The following is a 21,073-nucleotide window of genomic DNA, read 5'->3' as shown; positions in this document are numbered from 1 at the left end:
GCCCAGCCCGCCGAGCGGAGCGGAGCCTGTGCCGGGAGCCGGGGCCGGGATCGTGCGGGGCGGGGCGGGGGCGCTTCTGCCTTCCGCCTTTCTCTCCTTGCCCGGGAGGGACGGGCCGAGGGCGGGCGGGCGTAGCGCTGTGTGCTGGAGGACTTGACTCCCGGAGCTGCTGCGACTGGTCTTCCTCCTCCTCCAGCTGAGCGGCGGGGAGCTGGGAGTGCAGGCGGCCGTGTGTGCCAGGGTGAGAGGCGGCGAGGAGGGCCGCTCGCCGCCGGTCCTGGGTGCCCCGACAGCCTCCCCTGCCAGCCCACTCCCCATCCCTTCTTCCCTCCGCCTCCTTTCTCACCATCCCCTCCCCCTCCTCATCCTTCCTTCTGCCTAATCCCCTCCACCTCTTTCCTCTCCTTCCCCCATCTTCCCCATCCTCTCTTCTTCTCTTCTCCAGTCCCCTCCCCATCTTCCTCCATCTCTTCCTCTTCTCTCCTCCCCCAACCCATTGCCCATTTCTGCTCTCTCAATCCCCCCTTCTTCTTTCCTCCCCATCCCTTCTCTTCTCCACCCCTTCCTACTCTCCTCCAACTCTCACCTCCCCCACTTCTCCCCCCAACTCTTTTCCCCTCCACGTCTCCTCCATCCCTTCTGTCTCCCCGCATTCCTTCTTACCCTTTTCTTCTCTTCACCTTTCTCCTTTACCCCTTCTCTTCTTTTTCCTTAATCTTCCCCACCTCTTTCCTTCCTCTTCCCCACCTTTCTTCTCCCCTTCTCTCTTCGCTTCCACCTCTCTCCTTACCTCTTCTCCCTCTTTCCCGACACCCTTTTCCGTCTCCAATTCGTAAAACAGGGTTCTCCTCCCTAATCTTCCCTTCTCATAACTCCACCTCCCCTTCTTATCTGGCGCCTATTCCCTTTTTTCTTCCCCTTCCTCTCCTCTCCAATTCATTAAAGCGAGCCCCCTTCCTCCTCCCCATCTCCCCTCTTCCTCAGTCTCACTCCTTTCCCCCACCGCTGCCTTGGGGAGTGTGGTTGCGGGGAAAGGCGCGGGTTCGACCCAGCTTTCTATCTATGAATTGGTTGTGTTGATGGAGCTGAGTTTAGGCCTGGGGGATTGGGAGAGGAAAGTGGGGGGTGGGATCTTAGCCACTCCTCTCCCCACTTTCTCTGCTTCCCCATTCCGTTTCTGGCCCGGAGTTGGAGGTGGGGGCTGGGAAAACAATTTTTTAAAAAGCTTAGAGGGTCGGGGATTGAGGCGGGGGTGGGGTGGGGGGTGGAAGGAGGCGGGGTTGGAATCAGGTTGGGCTTTTGGAGGCTGAGGTGATGGTTTTGTGACTGCAACTGTAGGAGGGAACCGGAGAGCCAGTCTGAAAAGCTTGTGGATTTGAATCCCACAGGATGTGGTAGGACTGGACGGGCCTGTGCTGGAGTTGAATGGTGAGAGTGCCTTAGAAACAAAAGGGGAGGGGAGGAGAGAAGGAAAGGGTCATTCCATTGGGACGTTTGAGATGATTGGTCCCGAGATTAAATTAATTTAAGAAATAAATTCAGATTTATTGTACTGGAAGCTTGGTCAGTTTCTTGGAGGGAAATTGCCACCCCAGGGAGGAGGGAAAAGGGTAGGTTTGCACTGGAAAGTAAAAGGAGGACTTGGATTGGTTTGGGATATTGTCTTGAATCAGTTGAGGGTCCTCCCCTCTGCAATTGCTAATAACCAAATAGGAATGGAAGAGCAAAGTCCTATCACTTCCTCTCACTCAAAACACGTTTGATTATTCTGCTGTGTTTTCCTTGCAGTTTTCATAAGAAACAATTCTAAGATAATTAGATTTCTTTCTACATAACTTTTTTCTTTCTCCAGTTCACACCCTAACTGTAATTTTGTGTGGAAAAGCATTTTTAGTCGTTTCTGTTTTGGTTCCAGTGGTAACTTTCCTTCACTTTTTTCCTCACAAGAATGTATTTTAATTTTTTTTTTTTTTTTTTTTTTTGCTTACCACAAGAGTTTTGAACTTGGGATCTATAAACTTGTTTTAAAAATATTTTGACAGCTATATTTCAGAATACTTGATTTCTTTTGTAATAGTAATGTATTTTTTTTTTTCATTTAGAATCATTCAGAGAAAGTTGTCCATAGATTTAGTTAGAATACCAAAAGAATCCATGATATACACAACCCATTGAGAATCCCTGATTTGACACGAATTAATTACAGGTTTTTCTAACTATAGGCACCAACAAAAGTATATGTTGTGGGACTTTTCAGCAATCTTCTTGCATAGTCAGCCTGCAGCTGACTTTTTGACTGTCTAACCAAGACAGTAGTTGTCTAGTAAGTATGTGCTATGATTAAAATCAACATAGGCATTTGGGGATTTTATTTGAGATTCATCATCAATGGAAAGTCATCTCAGAATACAGATATTTGCATAATACGGAAGATAGACTGGACCTTTCTGAAATCTGTTTCAGAACATAATCCTACACACAGTCAATTTTTAAAGCACCTACTGTTAATTTCTTTTATAATACTACAAAGTTAGATGTTTTGAGAGATCATCATCTCTTTAAGAATGTGAAAAAGTAAAGGAAAAATAAATGAAAATAAGCTTTTTTTTTTCTAGTCCAGTTTTTTGAAAGTTATTGGAGTTTTATTTTACCTTTTTGTCCCATTGAACTAATTTAAAAACTTTTTACTAATCATAAGCCATCTATTAAGTCTATGTTATTCAAATACATTGCACTCTTTAGAGAAGTGAAATGTAATGAGTAGTGTTTTCACGATTCAGATATGCTCCAAAATGATCTTCATTAGTGAAATGTTTTATACCTATGTACATAATTTTGCTCTTTTAAAATAAGGGCTTGTATTTTTGGAGTAAATGCAGCTGAGTAGCATTATTTTAAGCAGTAATTGCCTATTTTGAATTTGTATATTAAATACTGTGTAAGATTCTAAATCAAGAGAATTTGTATTTTTTGATATTTCTATCTTTTAGGAGATATATTATCATCAACTAGTTTAACAAATTTTTTACAGTTGTTAATGGTATGGTCAAATCCTCAAAAGAACTCAAAAGTAGGAGTGCTATACATGAATGGCAGTTGTATAATGAATGTCTAAAGGCACCAAGGCCATATCTAAATGCTGGCCTAATAGTGCTTTAAGATATGCAGGTGTTTTACATAAGTTTCAATTGTGGTAACTGCATAAATCTTTTCAGACAGATAATTTTGTTTAAGGATAATGGAGAAGAATTCTCTTTCTTGCAGATAGTAGGATTTAAGGGTCTTTGGAGATAAATTATTCCATGTTTTAGTGAGTAATATGTTATGAATTGAGTGGGAAAACATTGAAAATAGTGATGATGTATAGACAAAGCAGAAAACGTGGAGTTATTTAACATATAGATCATTAAAAGGTTTTTTGACAAGTTTGACAACTTAGTTTATAGATAGTATAATTTTTATATGCACTGTTGTTCTTGAGAATTAACCTTAACATTTGAATATTTGAAGAAGGATGTTATAGGTTAACTATGTTGCAAAGAGGCTAGTTGAAAAATTAACTTTTTAAAGTTATAAGAAAGTTGCATTCTGTACTTTAATTGCTTTTTGAGTACTATGTAGTTTGTATATAATTACATAGATACCTGTTTCTACCAGTGTCTTGCTGAAATCTTGAAGTAATTTTTTTTTAATATGTTGAAGAAAAAAAGTGAAGTATCATCATTTCCTCTTTGACGCCTGTCTTTTATAACTAGGGGTAATTAGAGGAGGGCATTCTTGCTTTAACATCCTCGATGATTGTGGAATTACTTTTTTAAGACTATTAAGTGCCTATAATATCCAAAGATAATAAAAGCAATATTTATTAAAAGTTAGAAAAGAATTAATCATTCAGAAGTATATTTGCTTAAAAATTAAGAGCAAAAGTTGACATAAATTTTAGAATGTAGGGATTGTTTTATTTATTGTATTTGAATATCCAATAGTTTCTGGAACATAGACACATTGTCTATATAATTTTTATTTTATTTTATGTGAAAGTAAATATTTTAAGTTTTAAAAAGTGCTAAGTTATATCTTATTTGTCTCAAACTCCAATATTAAGATCAGTTCCATTATTTTAAGTTATGTATGTACAGTGTTTATTAATAAATTAATGAAAGGTAAAGATCTATCCTATATTTGAATACTTTAAAAAAAATGATTAGTTGATTTTTTTTTTTGTTTAGGTTTTTTTTAATCCCACTTTCCAAAGATCATTGCCTTTATCAAAAGACTAAAAATAGTAATAAAACTTTTTTGAGAAGTGAATGTCTTTTAATGAAATCCTTTGAAAAGACATTCTGTTAGTTTATGAGGATATTGTTAACTAACCCCACAATAAAGTTTCAAAGCCCCGAAGCATTTAATGGTTTTATAATTATCTAAGGGTGTTTAATCTGGCATCATATTTTCATAGTTTGCTTGGGATGATGAAGTGAATGCTCAATTTTCTCTGCCTTTTATTAGGGGTGTATGTAAATCATCTAGCCTCCCTCAACTTGTTTCCTTCATTTATGAAAGTGGGGGTTAATCACTTATTTAATAATTGTTTTTCAGGCTTACAAAACAGTGCTCAATTCTTGAGATAGGTAGTATCAGTATTCTTATTTTATAGATGACATAGTTTTTCACAAAAGTAAAATGTCAACCCCTATTCAAACAGCTAGTTTTAACCACATTCAGAAAACTAACAAGTGCCATTTGGGATTCAGTTCAGGTGTTTAAGTACCTTTTATTAAGGTCAGTGTTAAGTTCTAAGGGTACAAGTCCAAAACCCCAAATATTTTTTGTCTTTCAAGTCCAATTTAGCCTTCTTTCTCTCCCATCACTATCCTCTTTATAGGGTTATTATAAATTGTAAAATACTCTTTAAATGTGACCTGTGAGGATTTTGTTTGTCATTGTTATTTATTAAGCAATAATCACATTTTTAAATGTGCTTTTAAAAAAATACAAATTTCTCATTGTGTGTTAACTTAAATATCACACATGAATGTTTCAGTATACAAACAACAGCAAAGATGACTTTATGTGAAACCGAATTTTTGTTATATATAGTTGTTTAAAAAAAAACTAAAACAAATGTAACTTGATAATAACAAAACTATTCTCCTTATGTGCCCTGTGTTCTTTTTTTTGAACTTTGCTTTTTTCTGTATATTTTAAAGAAATGTTTCATTCATGTTCTTTTTTTAAAAAATTACTGTCACTACTTACTGATTTAAATTTTTATACCCTAAAGCCATTCAAAAGAACAACCATCTTTGTGGTGCTGTGTTAGTTGCAGAATAGTGCCAGCTCACATTTGACATTGCTTGAAAAATATTGCTGCAATAATATTCAGATAGGGTTTGTTTTGAAGTAATAGGCTAAAGTACTTCAGTAAAATTGAAGAAACTATAATTGCACTTAGCACAGATATGATGCTTAATAAGTGTTTATTGTTTAATATGTTTCTTAGCACTATTAAATCCTAATGTCACAGGAAATCCAACTTCTTGAGGTAGCATCTTTGAATTTTTAAAAATAATTTCAGAATAAAGTATAAAATATACTAAAATCATTCATAAGGGTGATGATGGTATAGATAAACTCTTATTGATAAAAAAAATTGAATAGAGGTTCAAAAGTCCAAAATTGTGATTTGAACTTGAATTCTCAGAATTATAGGCTGAGGAAAATTGAGTGGGGATTACAGATTTAAACTAATGTCCTAAGCATCCTGAGTCTATTTTTCAACAAGAAAAGACTCAATCTTTTGAAACTCTAGTTTGAATTTTAAACTAGCAGTTTGAATTTGAAATTGTTTGTAGCTAAATTTGTGGTTTTCAGCAGAGGCAAAGATTTTGTTATTGAAACCATTCCTATTCTCTAGTGGTTTAAATTCTCTAGTGCTCTCTTTTAGATGTTGAAAAATTAGCTAAATTTGTAAGCTAACATCAGGTAAATTGTATAGTCTATATCAGGGTAGCTAATGAGGCAGCACTTTCTATTGATTGTCTTCATAGCTTTGAATCACTAGCTCAAGCAAGTGAAATGTACTCTTCTCTTTGACTGGCTTTCCAGATACAAAAACTTAAGTGGTGAGAGATTGATTCTATGCTTAGACAACTTCTAAGAGTTGTTATGGCTCATTTTCAGAGAGATAGGTATATATGTTTTAGGGTTTGGTCATCCTAGGGGAGCAAGGAAAAATGAGCTCTCCCTGTATTAACTTGGATGGAATGAATTCTGATTTGCCATATATTATTATTATTATTATATTCTATAGAATACTAATTAATGGGTGATCTAAAAGCTTTTACATCTGGAATGTTTTACTATAGTCTTGGAAACCCAGTACCTAATATTTCAAACTAATTCCATTTCTGGACCATGGGCCCATCAGAACAGAGAACTGAGTTGATTTTTTGTTGTCTCTTTTTCCCTGTTTGGGAAAAGTCTTACATTTGACCCGAAGTGGTTTGTACTCTAAACAATATTTGACATTTGACACATACTTCTTCTTTTAAAAAGTCTAGTGGCTCTTGGATTATTCCTGGTATCCTCATGACGAACTGTTTCACTTATTACCACTTATCAAATTTTCCCTTCTTCTCTCCTCCCCCAATCTTAGTGTTATTGGGAATTTATTTGAAATCTGACAACTTTTTAAAAAAGTGTTTTTTGAGCATCTATTATGTGGTTACTTTGTGGGAAGATTGTATGGCTTTTGTTCCATGTGACTATAGGGTCACAGGGTTTATAGATTGACAGGGTAACTATGCACTGTTAACTTTAATTCAATGTAACAGGTAGTATATATCCATCAAATTGAAGCAACTGTTTAAGAGGATACAAGTGGCTGTGAGGTGGGATGGTATAGTTAATAGATTATTTTTTAATCCTACATTTGCTACTTCCCCTATGATGATGTGGGACAAACCACTTTTCTGGGCCTGTGTTCTCATTCAATTCAAATTCTTTCATATCTGAATGATCCCTAAGGTCTTACTCTCTGATACTCTGTGATCTTATGATTCATGGAAGAATATTGCAGACTCAGGAAATATAGGTTGAAAAACTGAAAAAGAACCTTGTCCACTATTAATTTTGAATTTGTTTATCCCATAGTCAGTAAAGTATTTATTAATTGCCCTATGTGCCAGACAGTGTGCTAAATTCTGGGGATCCAAAGAAAGGCAAAAGCCAGCAAGCCCCTGTTTTTAAGGAACTCCCAGTTTAGTGAGATAGTAACATGTAATATATAAGATATGTATTATATATCAATTTCTAATAATAAGATAATCTATAAAGGATGCATAAATAATATCTATACTATATAAATTGGGATACTTCCAGAGAGAAGGCATTAACATTAAAGAAGACTTGGAAAATTTCCTGCAGAAGGTGAGACTGGCTGAAATTTGAAGGAATGCAAGAAAGTCAGGAGGCAAAGAGAGGCAGGCAACAAAAATATCTAAGCTGAGATATGGAATTTTTCAAAAAACAAATAAATAAATAAATAAACAACAAGGAATCTAGTGTTACTGGATTGCAGAATACATGGAGGGGAATAAATTATAAGATGACTGGAAAGAAAGGAGCCAAGGAATAAATAAAGGATTTTAAATATGATTTGATGTTTGATCTTTTAGATAATAGGGAGCTACTGAAGTTATTGAATAAGGGCGTGACATTGTAAGATATGCACTTAAGAAAATCACTTTAATGGCTTACTAGAGGATGAGTATAAGGGGAGGGATGTGAGGGAGAAAACTGTTGTAGTGCAGGTGATGAGGGCCTGCATGAAGATGGTAGCAGTCTCAGAGGACAGGATAGAGTGTTATGAAGGTAGAAACTAAGGAATCAATAAAAAAACAAAACAAAACTCCATAACAGGTTAATGATCTTCTTGGGAAGAAAAACTAAACTAAATGACCTTGAGTTTTATGGGTCTGTGATTTTATTAATGTGTTACTTCATCTCTATCAATTTTGATTGCAAACATTTTACAAAGTAAAATGAATTGCTTTGTCCAACCTGGCACTTATAGTCAAAGTCAAGTCAAAAGTAATAAAGCCAGAAGCACATATTTACATGTAGATAAGTGAGTAATAATTGGTGGCAATAAGAAAATTTAGAAGTTATTTTAATCTGAATACCAGAGCTAGTTGGTGGTCGGTTACATTATAAAAATAGTTCTCAAAACTTTCTTCTTGAGGTTGAGAAGAAATAGAATTATTTTTCCTTATTGCTTTGCCTTTGTTAGCTATTCAGGACTTAAAAATAATTTTTATTGGTTTTTTTTTTTAATATTGAAGCCATTTCTGGATATTTGGATATTAATCTTCCATCTCTATATGTCTTTCCTGTAAAAAAGAAAAACAAAAGCCAGTTAATCCTAACTAGCTAATATAATTAATTATCAAGTTGTCTTATATACCAGTGGTGTTAAACTCCTCTAGTAATCTGTGGTTATATATTGGCTTAGAAAACCACAAATGAACATTATTTATATTGAAGTTTTATTTATTTTGTTAAATATTTCACAATGACATTTTAATCTGGTTCAGCTTGCAATTTGGATTTCTCTAGTATACACATAGGATTCTGTATCTATCATCGTTCACCTCTTAACTGAAAAGGGGGAAGTGCATTTCTTCCTTTTGTCTCTGTGACTAATTGATTAGTGAATGAACATTTGTAAATCACCTGTCCTATGTCAGGTACCATATTAAAGACTTTTAAATAGTCCCCTCTCTCAGGGAGCTTATATTTTAATGGTCAAGATTAGTTTTTAACAATTTTTTTTTAATGTTATAGTAGTCATTCTGTATGTTCTAATTCTGTTTTACTCTCTTATTAGTTTACAAAATCTTTCCATATTTCTTTGCTTCTTCATATTCCTTGTTTCTTATGTCATTCATGTTATCAGTTTGTTGAATAGTTTTTTAGTTGACTTTGTTTCTAGATTTTTGCTGTCACAAAAAATGTTGCTGTGAATACTTTGGCATATGTGTATATCATGTGAGTGTGTGTGTATGTGTGTGTGTGTGTGTATGGAAATTTTCTATATATCTACAAACATATGTACATATATATAGGTACATACATATACACATACATAATATATATAGAAAGAGAAAGGAAAAGAGACTATCTTTTGCCTCCTTGGGATATATGCCCATCTTTGGATCAAAGTTTATGAATTGTTAACTGATTTTTCTCACTATTTCAAATTCTAACTACACATTTTTAGGAGGGAAACAAAAAGGTTGCAGAATGAAAGTAAGAAATATTAGCTCTTTGAATGCATTATCATCTCTGTTCTACACTGATTATTCCCCAATCTTAAATACCCTTCCACAAAAATAAATAAATAAATTTGGAAAGGTGGTCTATTTTACATCTTTGAACATGCTTAATTGGTAAGCCAGATGAATATTTACCTCAAATAGCAAGACAAGTAAGCATTCTAGTTTTCTTAGGAATTACCATTGCCATCTTTTCATATACTCCTACCATTCTTCTAGCACATACCATGACAGTAGCACATTTAGAATCTGAACATAATCCTACCTCTAGAAAGCAGCAATAACCTGTACTCATCACAGAAATATTAGTGCTCTGTCATGCTACAATTCTTCTATAGTTTAGGAAACAGGGATAGAATACTATTCAAAAGAATGACAACTCAGTTTGAGCTATACTGCATGTAATTATATCTGAGTTGAATAATATGTTTCAAAATAAAGTAGGTATTTTGAAGTTAATTTTAAAAATATGGTCCAAGAGTTATCTTATGTAAAAAAAAGAATAAAAAATTCTTCAGTGGGAAAACTGGCAAATTTAGCCCCATGAATAAAATAAATAGATTCTAAAATTTCAATAAATTGGAAACTAACACTCATCTCTTATTTATTCTTGCACATATGACGATAAAATTACAATTTGAAAGGGATGTAGATAAATGCACATATAGAGTTTTTTCTAAACATATAGAAGTTTTTAATGAAAGGATGAAAGTGAAGCCTTAAGCAGCATTTTGTTCTAGACCACAGGTAAAAATGGTCTGAAATGAGGGAAAAAAAATAGAAGTACTGTCTCTTCTAGAAACAAAAATTTCAGAAGTAAATTGAAATAATATAGTAAAAAAAAAAAAGTGATTCAGAAACATTGGGATCACATTTTTCTTCCTAGATTAGGGTTTTGAATTTTTTTTTCAACCTGTGGTCCATGAATAATTTTTTTAAAATGTTATAATAGTTTTCTTTTAGTTATATAAAGGGATACATAGGTTTTACCAGATTGCCACAGGGATCCATGACAAAAATGATTCATTCTGGAATCTAGATGATTTCCGTGATTTCTTCATCAACAGATTGAAACTTCTTTTCTGTAAGAATAAGTTATGTAGTAACAATTGTTGATTTTTTATTGTTGTTGCTTCATATTTTATTGATATGATAATAAGGACTCAGTAAAACATGTAGTCTCTTTTGCTCTAAAAATTTAAATGGACACATAAATAAACGTTTTAGTTTTCTCATGTGTTGGTGACTAAGTTAATGGTTTAAATACTTGGGTGAATATTAATTAAGTTAATTTATAAAAGTACTCATTTTACTTAAAAATCAGGTTAAGGAAAATAAGAGAATATGAAGATCCACAATAAGGAGAAGGCACAGGTGATTTAAAGGGTAATTGGTGATGCTGGGAATACAAGAGTCCTGAAAACCATTCTTGTTCTGTGTCCTAGACAGTGTTCTCTCCACTTTCTCAGTGGGGAGTTTCTGTTGAGTCTGCATGAGTCAAAATAAAATGTAGTTTGCTTTGATGTACTATATTGATTTTTGCAATTCTGATAGCAATAAAAATCTGTTTCTGTTAGTGTGCTTAGCTTTTATGATTATGAAAAGTAAACTCAGGCTATTTGTGTGAATAAAATAATTTTTTAAACGAAATAATTGAAAAGAAATATGGTAATTTCACAAAGATATTATATATATCAAGAGACATGGGGTAAAATGTTTTGAGAACCTTAAAACACTGGATAAATGTTACATATTATTTAATTTGTGCTCTGGTTATCTTAAGCCCTTTTTAGTGTATATTTGCTTAAACATTAATATGTATTAATTATAAAATTCTACAACAGATATGAAGGGATTATATTTTCATGCATGTTTTGCTTCATTCTAAAGACTTAAATTCTTAAAATATACTACTTAAAATATAACAGTGTTTGCTTTTTGTTCTCTAAATAAGCAAAAAAACAGTAACTACCTCAACTGTCAGTTCCTTTTAGCTCAGCTGACAAGACAGGGGTCCATGCTGTGACTGCAGCTGCTATCTATCCAGTGGCATTTGTTAATTAAGCTGTTTAACATTGTTTTGCTTTCTCAAGTTTTGGCTCCTTTAAAAAGAAACAAAATCATAGGTTTGTAGCTTGTTAGAAAGTGCTTATTTTGGTTGTCCAGTTCTGTGAATAATTTTAAAAAAGCATTTCTTGCTTTGAAAATAATAAGATATAATTAAATTTGTTTATTAGAAACTTTCAGACAACTTATTAATTGAAGAAAATTTAGGTGGTTTAGAAAATAGTGTAAAATATAGATTGAGTTCAAAAGCATTTCTCTTATAGTGTGCAGTCACGACCTCAGTTTAGTTTTCACCATTTTGTATTTAAATTAATATTAAATAACTCACATATTGATGTTTATAAAATTTTTCTTAATGCCTCAGACCCTTCAGAGTTTCTCCGAGTCTATGCTTTAGTCACCTATAGCACACTTCAAATTAGATATCTCACTAATAATCCTTTCACAATTCCCCTTTACTTTTGATGCATGTATTAACCTCACAGATTCAGGAAATTTACTTTTCATTTCCAGTCTGTTAACAAATTCTACTTAATATTTTTATATCATCTTTTTCTTTTCTTTTCACAGATATTTTATCACTCACATTTGAATTAATAACACATAGGTTTTATAAAGCACTTTCCCCACAAATTAGTACAAATATTATTAGAATTGTTATTTCCTTTTTATAAATGAAGGTATTGGTCACATAGTCAGGAAATGTCCCATTTGGGAATTGAACTTAGGTCTTCTGAGTCCACTATTTGTTATTTTACACCAAAGCTGCCTCTTGAATTAATGAAACAATATCTTCCCTTATCTCAGAACCTCTTTTTTCTCAATTTATCCTATAGGCAGCCGTTGAAAGGAGGATTATCTCTTAGGTTCACCACAAGGCAATTGGATAACATAGTGGATAGAGTTTTGGCCTGGAGTCAGAAAGACATCTTCTTGAATTCAAATCTGGCTTCAGATATTTAGTAGTTGTGTGACAACCCTAGGCAATTCACTTAACTCTGATGTCTGTTTCCTCAACTGTAAAAGGAACTGGAGATGGAAATGGCAAGCTAGTGAAATGACTGAAGAACAAAATGAGTGCCATTTGCTTTATGTCATATAACAAAGAGAAGAAAAGGAAATGGATTATGTGAAGAAGAAAGGAGATGTAGTGTGTTGTACTAAACAACAACCTGGGCTTAGAATTATAATACTTGAGTTCAGGTGCTAGCTCTGGAGCATTTATCAGCTCTGTGACTTTGGACCAAGATCATAGGAACCAAAACTGGAATGAGGTTCAGAGCAAGAAAGGAATTTGGGGTACAATCCCATCATTTATAGATGAGGAAACAGGCCCAAAGAGGTTTGAATGACTTATAGTAATATAAAATAGTAAGCTTCAGTGACAGGATTTCTACCCTGGTTCTCTTGACTACTGAGCCATGTTTTTCCCACTTGTACCTCATATTCATGTGTATCATAAACTGGTTTTATCAGTCCTATTCAATGATTTTCTACTTTGTTTCCAGTTTTGTACTGCTACAAAAAGTATTGCCATAAATATTTTGTAATATATGGGAACTTTCTCTTTGTCTGAAATCTCTTTGGGGTATCATACTTAATAGTGGTATCTTTTGAACATTTTTTTCTAGCATAGTTCCAAATTGTCCAGAACACTGATTAATTCACAGTAGGTCTTTCCATAGTCCCTCTAGTGTTGATTATATAAAGGCTCTTTTCCCACGCACAATTCCTCATGCATGTATTAAGATCATACAAGATTTATTGATAAATCCAGCCATAGAAATAACTCCATTTGGTGACATTCTGATAATTAACATAGAGGGAGGATTACAACAAAGGAGATTTATACTATTGTATGGGATTGCTTGTGTAAATCCAAATAGAATTCTCTGTCCTGAAAATGTTCTTTTTTTTTTTTTTTTTTTTTTTTTTTTTTAAGCAGATCATATATCACTTGTATCCATCCCCAGCCTTAGGACTTCTAAGTCCAGTATTTTTTTCTTTTATACTAGGGATGGAAGTGTCTGGCCTGGAGCTATATAAGCCCAATGAAATTATTTGCTAAGGTAACTGCAGGGGATGATGAACTGAAAGCTAAATACAACATCCTCTTACTGCTTGAGTTCTATAAGTTAATTTTGTCTGGCCCACAAATGATGTTATAGATATCCAAATGGCCCTTGGCAGGAAAAAAAAAAAAGGTTCCCTACCCCTGTTTTATTACCAAAGTTTTATTATCAAAGTCTTTTGAGTAAAGGAATAGTATCTTCCTTATCTCAGAACGCCTCTTTTTCAATTTATCCTGTACGAAGCTGTTGAAAGAAGTATTATCTTTTAGGTTCACTGAACCACAGGTGTGGTGTTTTCTTGTTCTTCTTTAAAATAATATAAAGTTCTCTCTGGGAGAGAAAGCAGGTTTCTCAAGGAGGTTTTCTGGAGGCAGCCTTAGTATCGGTTAAGAATAATAATCACCCAAAATGCAGCCAGGTGATAAAAGTTCAGATCTTTTATTGCCTCCAATATGGCCTGGTTAGTTGAGAGGCCTCTCTCTCTGCTTGGTTCCAAGAGCTCCTGCAGCTTTGTCCTTTGCTTCTGCCTCTGCTTTCTTCAGCCTCCAGAGCCAGCACCAAGTTGAATCTGTCTTGCCTCTGAGAGAGCCTTCTCAATCTTCCACTGAACTCTCGACTCGGAGCTTCTTCCTCTAAAAACCCCTCTGACTGGCCCCTTTGAAGCTTTATTTATGAGAGAGAGAGAGAGAGAGAGAGAGAGAGAGAGAGAGAGAGAGAGAGAGAGAGAGAGAGAGAGAGAGAGGGAGGGAGGAATTATGGGATGAGAGAGAGAGGGATTATGGGTTTCTCCCATAGTGCTCTCTGGCCCTAAGAGCTTCAAGGGAGGTGTGAATTCATGAAGTTACACAGTATCTTGTGAATGTCCCGTACTTGTGAATTCCAGTGAGTAAAGCTGTAAACGCAAGCATTGTATCAATTAGTTCTACTTAATACCTTGTTTCAGGTTCTGGCCCAAAAAATCTTCTTGTAAGATCAGATCAATAATCTATCAACTCTAATGACTTAGCAGTTTGTAAAGATTCCAAGGGTTTTCTTGGTAAGAGCTATGATTACTCAGAAGAAAGTACCATAAGAACTCTATGTAGTATAAATTAAATAGCTGAAAAATGATTATTCAGATTGACATGCATATATATGGTTCCCTGAGCTTGTAATCAGTGTTTATATCTACAATGCATTGTACAAATAAACAGTGATTCAAAATTGAAGAGAAAGACTGGATTACATTTGAGAGACCCTTCCCCACTCTACCCCAAGTATTTCAATAATACCAAGCTTCTAAATGATTGAGTACCTCATCTAACACAGATATTCTTGTGAAGCTCTATTCACTATCATTAATCAGTTAATATGTATTAAGTCAGGTATTGTACTTGTCACTGAGGTTACATAAATAAAATTATATAAATATAAAGAAAATTTCTATTGAAAAGGAGCTTGTAATTGGGGAGATAACATGCAAATAACTGTACAAATTAGATATGATACAAGATGAAGTGGAGATGCTTAACTGAGGGAAGGTGTCCCAAAAAAGGAGGTAAGATTATAAACTAAGATAAGGAGGGAGAGTCTTCCAGGCTTGGAGGACAGCAGAGAATGAAAATGTACAGAATCCAGAAATTGAGTGTCTTGTAAAACAAGAGGCCAGTGTCACTGGATCAAAGAATGTTTAGACAAGATTAAGTTATTAGAAGACTAGAATGATAGAAAGGAACCAAGTGAATGAAAGATTTTCTATCTGAACTTGGAGGTAATAGAGAGCCACCTGATTTTATTGAGTTGGGTTGTGACATGGTTTAGGAAGAACAGTTGAATGGAGAAAGAACTGAATTGAAGAGATAAGAAGCAGGGAGAACAACCAGATAGCTAGTATGGTATAATTTAGATAGGAATTAAATAGAGTCCAAACTTGGGTGTTGACAGTGTTGGAGGAAAGAGAGCATCTGCAAGAAATGTAACAAAGATAGGATGACCAGATTTGGCAGCAGATGGGATATGGGAGTTGGGGAAGGAAATGAGCAGTTGAGCAGGGTTTAGAGCCTGGATGACTTGGGCGGATGATGCTGCTCTTGATGGTAATAGAAAAGTTTGGAATAGGGGAGAGTTTGGAGGAAAAGAGAAGCTCAATTTTTGCCATGCAGAATTTAAAGATATATAAAAGACATCCATCCAGTTTTAGAGATCCAGTAGCTGTTGGAAATGAAAGGCTAGAATGAGGTTTAGGAAAGATGTTAAAACCAGACCACAACATACAGATCACCTGTATTTAAATCTGTGGAAACTGCTGAGATCATCAGGTAAAATGGTGTCGCGGAGAAGAGGCCCCAGGACAGAAACCGGGCTGCAGTAGAGAGGGAAGGTATCAAACATGCTTAGGGACTGTGACCCGAATGAGTAGCCAGCACAGGAGACCAACCCCGAGTGGTTAAATAAGGAGGAGCACAACCAGAAAGAGTAGTGTCATAGAAACTTATGAAGAAGAGGGTGATTCAGTCTGTTGTAAGATTTTACTAAAAGCTTACTGTGTGCCAACTCCTGTGCTAAGTACTGGAGAAACAAAAGGAGGCAGTCCCTGCACTGGAGGAACTCACAACTATTGGTTTTGATTGACAGTGTCAAAGATTGTAAAGGTCAAGAAGGAATGAGAATTGAGAAAAGGCAATTAGATCTTTGATAACTTTGGGGAGAACAGTCTCAGGTGAATATTAAGGTCAGAAACCACATCACTGAGAGAAAACAGGAAAAGAAGTGGAGACACTTATTGTACATAATCTTAAGTATAACTACAAAAGGGAGGTGAGATACAGGATAATATCTAGTAGGAATGGATAGATCAAGTAAGGGTTTTTGGAGCATGCAATAGAGGAGATTTTGTAGATTGAAGATTAGTGAGAGAGTGGAGATAAAGAAGCATTTTATCTTAGAGGTTATAGGAAGTCCCTATATAGTTAGTTGACTAAGGGTGTCACATGTTAAAAATTCTTTGGCAGCGATATATAAAATGAACTGGAATGGAAAAGATGCAGGAGACAAGCCTTTGAAATAATTTACTTGAGAATTTGGGATACCTTTAAAACAATCTAGGTGAGAGATGATGAAGCATCTGAAGATTTAAACTTCTGTAGTACCCAAAGAATAATGGAGAGATGCACAATGGATACAAGTAGTGATAGAGCATACTTGCAATGATGCAAGAGGAAATGATCACCATTGGAGTAAGTTATAGAATAAAATGTTTAGTATAGCTTTATGGTTTTTTGATGATTCTGTGGTTAATTAATTATGCAGTGATAAATAGTAGATATGCCCCTAATTTTTTCCCCTACTTCCTACTTGTTAGCTTTTTCACTAGAAAAAGCATCTAATCTTTCAGCCCAAATTCTGCCTCCCCTTCTTGCTTATTAATAGCTTTTTTTAGTGTATGAGAAGGAAAAATATCTTGTAAAGCCCCACTTAGCAGTAATAAAGAACAAAAAAAAGTTTTTGAACCACATGATTTTATACTATTTTTTACCTTACTCCTTTGTGTAGAAAAGGAGACTCTTAAGTTCAGTGCTTATTCTATTGAATCACAAGCTTTTATACTATTTTTTACCTTACTCCTTCGTGTAGAGAAGGAGGCATACAAGTAAGAAATTAAGAATTGCTTTTCAGGGGTGGTGTGTACTTCTAAATAGTGACATCTACCAGCTTGAAATTGTAAGAATGATATTTTTACTTAGAATGTTTTTATATTTGTAGATCTCTTAATCAGTTTTTAGATTGTTTCACTTACCAAAGTTTTATTAAGTACACACTATGTGAAAGGTTTATTTAAGTGATCCACATTTTGTCCTGGTATTAATTACTGTATGTTCTATGTAGAATGATGATAATTCTTTCGAAGAAAAGGTCTTTGTAGAGTAGAGGAAGCATTAGTGGAAAGAGCTTTGGATTTGGAGTCAGGAGAGATAATTGATTCATATCCTACCTTAGATGTTTAGTTTTGTAACTGAGGGTAAATCCATGAGCTTTCAGTTTATCATCTATAAAATATATAGAGAGATCCTACCACATGATATCGTTGCAGTGAGATGATTCGTGTCAAGTAACTTGCAAGTCTTAAAATGACTGTATCAACATTAGCCATTACTGTTATTTTGATTTAATTTTTGTTGGCCATTACTACTGTTTTGATTTAATTTTTGTTTGTTCCATCACTATCTTGCATTGGTATAATGTCACATATATAAGATTGAGATTCTAGGTCATGGAAAACAATGATTCAGAATCCCACAAGCTTTTGTTAGTGTTTATCATCTCTATATTTGTATTCTATCTATATAACAAATGAAGTGGGGTATATGCTTTGATATATATGATTTCTTGAATATAGCAAGAAAAATAAGTAGTTTTCATTTAAAACTGACATTTTTGATGGAAGTAATCTGTCCCTTTAAGAGACAAAAAGAATTAAGAATTGCTTTTAGAATTATTGCAGGAAAAAAAAAATTACAGTGCGCATTATTTTATCCCTTCAGCAGAGATGAGATTTCCATTGTACTCCTATTAGTAGAAAAATGTTTTTGTTCTTTCACTGAGTCCAATTAGTCTTAATTTTTAAAAATTTATTATAGTCTAATAAGTATCTTATGGAGGAAGAGAAATTGTTTGCTATTGTTTTTTTTTTTTTTTTTTTTTTTTTCCTGAGAAAACTGTTATTGATAAGGAGGGTTTTATAAAAAACTTTTATTCTCATAAATTTAAAACTTTCTGAGGAACTGATCCTTTTGTACCTGATGTTTCTTTGCTTTACAAGTAGTTTGCAGGGACTGTATGGCTCATAGGCATTTGAATTCAAAAGAATCTCAAGAAGCAGGATGAAACTTAGAGGACCTTTGAAATACCTATGCATCATGATGGGAAGGTGAAAGCTCATTGCTCAGTAGCATTTGTTGTAGAGAAAGAGGCCACATGCCATAGTGGATAGATTTAGAGTCAGGAAGATACAAGTTCAAATCCCATCTCAGATTTTACTAGCTGTGTTACCCATGGAAAGTCTATTAATCTTTTGGTGTCTAGGTTCTCTCATCTGTAAAATGAGAAAATTGGACTTTGATGACTTCTAAAGACCCTTCCAGCAGTAAATCTGTTTTCCTCTGATCATATATAGCACAATGCTGGGGAGGTTGAAATGTTGGCAACTACCAGCATTTTAACCCCCTGCTTACTTTGCCTTGTTAGGATTTCTCAGCTAGCAGCACCAGCATAATTGTTGATAGCAAAGCATCAAATGAAAATTAAAGTAGGTCCTCACAACTTTTTGGAAACTGCCATATAGATTAAATGTGTTCTTGAAGTTGGCTGTAATCCCATTTCCCCATTGACTTTCGTTATTATTTCATAGGTGTTGAAATGAAAACAAATTATATTAGTGTGAAATAGTATATTGAGTCAGCAGGGTTCAGTTTCAAAACCTGTCTCAGACCCATGCCCAATAGTTAATTCCTCTACTCTCCTTTTAAAATATTTTTCATATTTATTGAGGTTGCATCACCTACCTTTTCTAACTGGGACTAGAACCTAGATCTGACCTGTAGTCAGTGTTTTGTTTTCTCTACCTCATATCATTCCATATTTTTCTATGTTTTGAAATTCACCTTGACTCTAGACTTTCCTAGTGTTTTTTAAACTTTTAAAAAGATTGTAGACGACCTCCTTTCTTTTTCATGACTTAAAAATCCCCATATGTTTGCTAAAATGTTTGGGTGAATGAAGCTTTCAAGTAGTGAATCAGACATAAATTAAATGACTGTTATGATGATATTTTACTTCAAAGAATATTCTTTAGGTAACCCTGGGGTTCTGCAGAACACTAATTGGACAGCAGTGATCTGTTCTATTTCGCTGTCTACATGCAGAGCTATATATAGACTGTCCAGGATTAAAAGTAATTATACCTTCTTTAACCTCAGTAGAAACTGAGAAATTCAATTCATTGTAGTAAGGAATTCCTCTTCTGTCTGTATAAAGCTGCACCAGCTTTGCATTTGAATAGTTTTAGAGGTTTGCTTGAGATGTCTGTGAGAAATTTCTTGCCCATGATCATAGTCTATATATCATAGTAGTTCCATTAATATTATTAGCTTTAGTTTGAAAATTTTTGGTAATTTCATTAGTGACTTTTGTTTTTATATTACATTTATTGTTGAATAGCCCTCCTTTTTCATTGTTGTTTAGTCATGTCAGTTGTGTACAACTCTTTGAGACCCCATTTGGGGTTTTCTTTTCAAAGATACTGAAATGGTTTTTATCATTTCCTTCTTAAGCTTATTTTACAAATGAGGAAATAAGGCAGAATGATTAAGTGACTTGCCCACGGTCACACAGCTAGTAAGTATTTGAGGCTAGATTTGAACTCAAGCATTCCTGATTGCTGGCCTAGTACTCTTATTTACTATGCTGCCTAGCTGCCCAACCCTTGCCCATTCCAGATCCATTTTAAGAAAGAGAGAAAAAAAGAGAGAGAGCGTGTAAAACCAGTGTAGCAAAACTAATCAGCATATCTATTTTACCTGAAAGTAGAGCATATAAATTATTTTTATGTATGTTTCTTAGTATTTTAAATAAAAAGAGAGATATACAATTTCTCAACCCTTCTCTGATAGAAATAGGATATTCTCCTATTTTCCCCCAAAAGGAAGAAAAGTATTTTTTTAATCAAATCATCATTTTAAAAAAATTCATAGAAGAAAACAGAAGGAATGCCAGAAAGATACACAAATAAGCAGAATGACTTTGAAAGAAATAGGTTGAACTTATATACTTAAAAAGGAAAGCATGCTTTATATAAGAATTCTGCAGTTTCTTGTACCATCCTCTCTTTCTCTTATACAGTATATATTAAAATGACTCTTTTATTTGGTGTTTATTAAGTTCAGAATAAAAAAAAAACCACAGACTCATAGTATGATAAAATAGTACATTGTGCCTCATGCTGCTAGTGACTAGCTATTCAGTCTTGGGCATAGCACCTGATGGATATTACTTCCTTATCTCTAAAATTTGACTGGATGATTGACCTAAAATTGCACATCAAAGAATTGGACAATATATTCTAGAAAGATACTGAATAATATTCCTCAATCTACGACTTTTCTTTGACAGGGAATCTCAGCTCCCTATTGTTCTGAATCTTTCACTACCTTTTTGACCTTAAACAAGTAGCTTAAATTCTTAGATCTTTGCTTTCCTCTTTTATAAAATGAGAGGGTTACACTAGATTGATCTGTAAAGTCCTTGTCAGCTTTTGATCTAAGATCCTATGGGATCTTCTATATCAAAGTCTCCTTAAAAAAGCAAAAACAAACCAAAACACACTATTGTGCAATTTGGATGGAGTCAGACTTAAAGAATAGAAACAATGGGTAGGAATAATTTGGTACTTAACTAAAGAGAAAAAAAAAAGTTAAGTGAGATGAGAGTAATGACAGAACTAATTTTATTTAGAATAAATGATCTGAGAATGGGATTATACATTGATATTTTGAAGTATACATATGGAAGGAAAGAAGAATTAACAAGCACTTTGTAAAGTGCTTAGTATGTGCCAGACAC

At 34.3% G+C, this 21,073-nt stretch overlaps 1 protein-coding gene across 8 annotated transcripts in view; it reads left to right on the top strand.

Moving 5' to 3' along the window:
• PTK2 (protein tyrosine kinase 2) overlaps positions 1–21,073 on the top strand; it is a 389,065-nt gene that overhangs the window by 259 nt on the left and 367,733 nt on the right. Inside the window, exon 1 of one of the 8 annotated variants that reach the window (XM_051971152.1) lies at positions 145–241. The exons of 6 other annotated variants lie outside the window; for them this stretch is intronic. The gene's annotated coding sequence lies outside the window, so the exon portion shown is untranslated. Of the gene's footprint in view, positions 1–144; positions 242–21,073 lie in introns of those variants that run through there. One more of the 8 variants, XM_051971153.1, reaches the window with a different exon arrangement.

Source organism: Antechinus flavipes, chromosome 1 (genome assembly GCF_016432865.1).
Source record: "Antechinus flavipes isolate AdamAnt ecotype Samford, QLD, Australia chromosome 1, AdamAnt_v2, whole genome shotgun sequence".
Lineage (NCBI taxonomy): Eukaryota > Metazoa > Chordata > Mammalia > Dasyuromorphia > Dasyuridae > Antechinus > Antechinus flavipes.
Note: the sequence above shows the minus strand (reverse complement) of the source record. Positions and strands in the feature narration are given on the sequence as shown.